The sequence below is a fragment of the Zingiber officinale genome, chromosome 4B (assembly GCF_018446385.1).
Source record: "Zingiber officinale cultivar Zhangliang chromosome 4B, Zo_v1.1, whole genome shotgun sequence".
NCBI classification, from domain to species: Eukaryota; Viridiplantae; Streptophyta; class Magnoliopsida; order Zingiberales; family Zingiberaceae; genus Zingiber; species Zingiber officinale.
In genome coordinates this window covers 61,364,019-61,368,974 of record NC_055993.1, presented here as the reverse complement: position 1 = coordinate 61,368,974, position 4,956 = coordinate 61,364,019, and positions in this window count along the sequence as shown.

Here is a 4,956-nt window from a genome sequence, read left to right as displayed (position 1 = left end):
ATATGCTTGGTTCATTTCTCAAGGTTCTTTTCTCTTATTTGAGTTAGAAGATGAATTATAAATTTCCATGTTTTGCTTTGTGGAAGAAATTGGATTTAAAGTATACAAATTGCCAACTAATGCACCAGAACAGATAATCACTTTATTTCTTTTAATAACTACATCGTTACTGAAAGAAACTGAATATCCATCTAAAAATAGTTTAGAAACTGAAATTAAATTCTTTCTAAAACTGGGTACATAAAGACAATTTCTTAAAACCAAATTTTTATTTCTACTAAAAGATAAGTAGACGTCTCCCACTGCAACAGCTGCCACCTTAGTAGCATTGCCCATGTAGATGGTAATCTCCCCTTCAGATAGTCATCGGGTTTTCTGGAACCCCTGCAAGGAATTGCAGACATGATCAGTGGCTCCCGTATCTACACACCAGGTGCTGGTAGATAACACCGCTAAACATGTTTCAACAACTAGAGCATGAGATATACCTTTGTTTTGGTTCTTACGAGGACAGTCCGCCTTCCAATGTCCTGCCTGCTTGCAGATGAAGCACTTGCCCTTCGGCTGCTTCACTCCAGCTTTAAATCCCGTACTCTGAGATTTATTCACTTTCTTTGCTGAACCAGCTTGTTTCTTCTTCTTCTTTCCTCTCGGTTTAGAAGTAGAACCATTTTCAGCATAGTGAATTTGAGAATTGTGACGAAATAATCCTTCTTCCTCTTGAAGTTCTGTCAGTAGTTCCCCTAATGAATAAATCCTCTTATTCATATTATAGTGGAATCGCTCAAAACTTCTAGGTAGCGTTTGGAGGATCATATCGATCTGGGTTTCCCCATCAATTTCTCCTCCAAGGATCTGTATCTCGTTCAGATAAGCCATCATCTTTAGGATATGATCCCTTATAGGAGTACCCTCTTGCATGGTGGCTGTCATTATCTTTCTCATAGCTTCTTGTCTAGAAGCCCTTTCCTGATGACCAAAGAGTTCCTTGAGATTGTTCATAATATCATAAGCTGTTGGTAAATCTTTATGCTGATGTTGCAATACATTTGACATTGAAGCCAAAATGTAACACCGCGCCATCTCATCTGCCTTTACCCATCTCTTATGATATTCAATCTCCTCTTGGGTAGATTCACCAGTGGGTGTATCAGGACAAGGTTCAGTCAGTACAAATTTATAGCTTTCAGCAGTCAGAACAATATCCAGGTTTCTTTTCCAATCTATGTAATTTGGTCCAGTAAGTCTATTTTGTTGAAGTATGATGGACAGTGGGTTGAAAGTCATCCTAAGAATCATAAATAACTTTTGGTCAGAACTCTAAATTTAGAATAATATTGATTCCTCAAATAATACTATTTTAAATTAACCAACACCTCATAACACCGTGAATTTTGTATGCCACGTTAGTGTGGACGTATACAAATTCAACATTTGTAAAAGGAGGGTTTTAACCCATTAATTTTATTATCTTGTCAACCTAACTTTTGACAAATAAAATTAATAGTTGGTATTATTTGGTCACACAAATAATAGCAGTGACTCCGATGGGGAGGATACTATTAGATGTGTCTAAGTGTACACCATTACTTGACACTAAGTCCATTAATAAGATTATGCCCCTTCCGTTGGGGAAGATCACACGCTCTTAATTAACTTCCTATAGTCATCCAAAAATGGAAGTCTGTTCTAGTGATCCGCAAACAAGCTCATCCGTTATGGAGGAAGGCACTCAGAGCCAACGCGCAAGCTTGTTTGCATCACTTACAAACCAGTAATGGAGACCATGGGATTTACTTAAAAATCCCTCTCCCACTTAGTTATTTATAAATGAGGAATTTTAACTATGCTAGCCTACTAAACTTGTAAACTAACATGCACACACACAATATAAAAGCAATAAATAGAAAATCTAATTTTCAACTATTATGGCTTTTATCTTTAATTGTCCTCCGTGTGTTGTCATCCGAAGCTGCTGCCATATTTGGCCACCGCCACCGGGTCTAGCTGTCGCATCCATCTTGCTCCGAGTTTCGCTGCGCCTCTGGTCCTTAGAAGGTTCCACGCTTTGCAAGATTCGATCCGCGACATAAATAGAATTTTACATTTTGATCCTATATTCCATAAAAGGAATGTACATGTATCTAGATCAAAAATAAAATCCTAATAAAACTAAATACAACTCCTGTTTTAATACAATCATGCACACACATATAAATGCCCTTGACATGTCCAAGGGTCCAATCACACACATAATAACTAAAAGCCATAATAGTTGGATCCTGCATCCACAAAGTTAGCACATCCTACTATTAACCTGCCTAAATTATGTATGACATGTGCATAATTAAACTAAATACCAAATACACAGAGGCAAAACCCTAGCTCTGATACCAATTGTTGGTTGCTACTCGGAAAACCTAGAGGTTCCACTGTATAAAAATTTTGTACAAAGATCTGAACCTTTTCCTAGCTACCATGTGTTCTTTTAAATTAAATTTTGGATCGCCTGCGGAATTTAACACGTTTGATCCAAAACTTAATCTATTTGTTCTTTTAGGTTTTGACTTGGATCTCCTGCGGAACTTAACACGTTCGACCCAAGTCTCCTTAAGTTATTAATTCCATTAAATATTAATTTCCATAAAAGGTTCCCAGTACTGACATGGCGAGGCACATGACCTTCTTGGATATGGGAGCAACCACCACCGACTAGACAAAACCTTTAATAGAAAGCTAATATTTAATTTCCTAAAATAACTTTAGGTTAACCAAAGAGAACAATCAAATCACAAGGAAAAGAAAGAAAACAAAAGAGCACAACATCGAAAAACATATTCGAAATACTAGAACGTAAGCCTCTTGTATTTGGTATTATTTCCATAAATAACTAGCATGATGCGGAAAAGGAAAAACTACTAGTTATACCTTCTAGAAAGACCTCTTGATCTTCTACCGTATTCCTCTTCTAACCTCGGACGTTGTGTGGGCAACGATCTACCACGATCTACCGAGATGAGAAACCACCAACCACCTTCTTCTCCTCCAAGCAAGGTTCGGCCACAAAGGAAAACTTCACCAAGGAGAAAAACCAAAATACTAACCAAGCTCCAAGAGATGCTAGCTTCCTCTCCTTCTTCTTCTTCTTCTCCTAGTAGTATCCGGCCACCACAAGAGCTCCAAGGGAATAGAGATGTTCGGCCACCACAAGAGGAAGAGAGGGAGAGATTGGCCGGCCACACCAAGGAACAAAAGAGGGAGAGAAATAATAGATGTTGTATCTCATGAAGGCACCCTCACCCCTTCTTTTATATTCCTTGGCCTAGGCAAATTAGGAAATTTAATTACAATAAAATTTCCACAATTTCCTTGACATGATTTAATTTAGAAAAATAAAATAAATTTTCCAAATCAAACTTCAATGGCCGGCCACATCATTGGAGAACAAATTTGACAAGTTTTAATCAATAATTAAAACTTCCTAATTTGTTTCCGGAAATTTTAAAAAATAAAATTTCTCTTTAAAATCTCTTCATGGTTCATAAAAGGAAATTTCTATAATTTTAATGTTATCAACATGTGAATAATTTTTAAAGAGAAAATAAAACATCTCTCCAATCTACAAATAAGGAAAGAGATCTAATCTCTTTCTTTAATCTTTTGTAGATCTTTTACAAGAGAGATATTTTAATTTTAATTCTCTTTAAATTATATCTTCCACATAATAATAAAAATTAAAATTAAATTTCTTTTTTAATTTATTTTGGCCGGCCCCCACTAGCTTGGGTTCAAGCTAGGGCCGGCCACCCAATAATATACCTAGGCCGGCCCTAGCTTGGTTCCCAAGCTAGCTTGGCCGGCCCCTTATTGGTGGGTATAGAAGGTGGGTATAGGTGGGTATAGAACTCTATAAATAAGAGGCTACGATAGGGACCGAGAGGAGGAATTGGTTTTGGTCTCCCGATAAAATTAAGCATCCCGTGTTCGCCCCGAACACACAACTTAATTTTATCAATGATAATTCATTCCACTAGAGAACTATCATTGAACTACCGCACCAATCCCAAATTACATTTTTGGGCTCCTTCTTATTATGAGTGTGTTAGTCTCCCTGTGTTTAAGATATCGAATGTCCACTAATTAAGTGAGTTACTGACAACTCATTTAATTAATATCTAAGTCCAAGAGTAGTACCACTCAACCTTATTATCATGTCGGACTAAGTCCACCTGTGGTTTAACATGACAATCTTTATGAGCTCCTCTTGAGGACATTATCAACCTATTATCTCTAGGACACAGTTTCCTTCTATAATCAACAACACACACTATAAGTGATACCATTTCCCAACTTATCGAGTTTATTGATTTATTGAACTAAATCTCACCCATTGATAAATTAAAGAAATAAATATCAAACATATGTGCTTGTTATTATATAAGGATTAAGAGCACACACTTCCATAATAACTGAGGTCTTTGTTCCTTTATAAAGTCAGTATAAAAGAAACGACCTCTAATGGTCCTACTCAATACACTCTGAGTGTACTAGTGTAATTATATAGTCAAGATAAACTAATACCTAATTACACTATGACCTTCTAATGGTTTGTTCCTTTCCATTTTAGTCGTGAGCTACTACTTATAATTTATAAGGTACTGATAACATCATCTTCTATATGTGACACCACATACTATGTTATCTACAATATAAATTAAATGAACAACTACAAACAAATGTAGACAATTTGACCAAATGTGATTCTTTATTCATAATGAATGTTTACAAAGCTTAGGCTTTCAGTATACACTCCAACAGTATGGACTTTGGTTGATCCACCTGAAGGGGTAAAATCCATTGGGTGTAAGTGGGTCTTTAAGAGAAAGACTGACATGGATGGACTTATATATAAGGGTCGTCTAGTAGCAAAAGGTTTCAAGCAAATTCATGGTATTG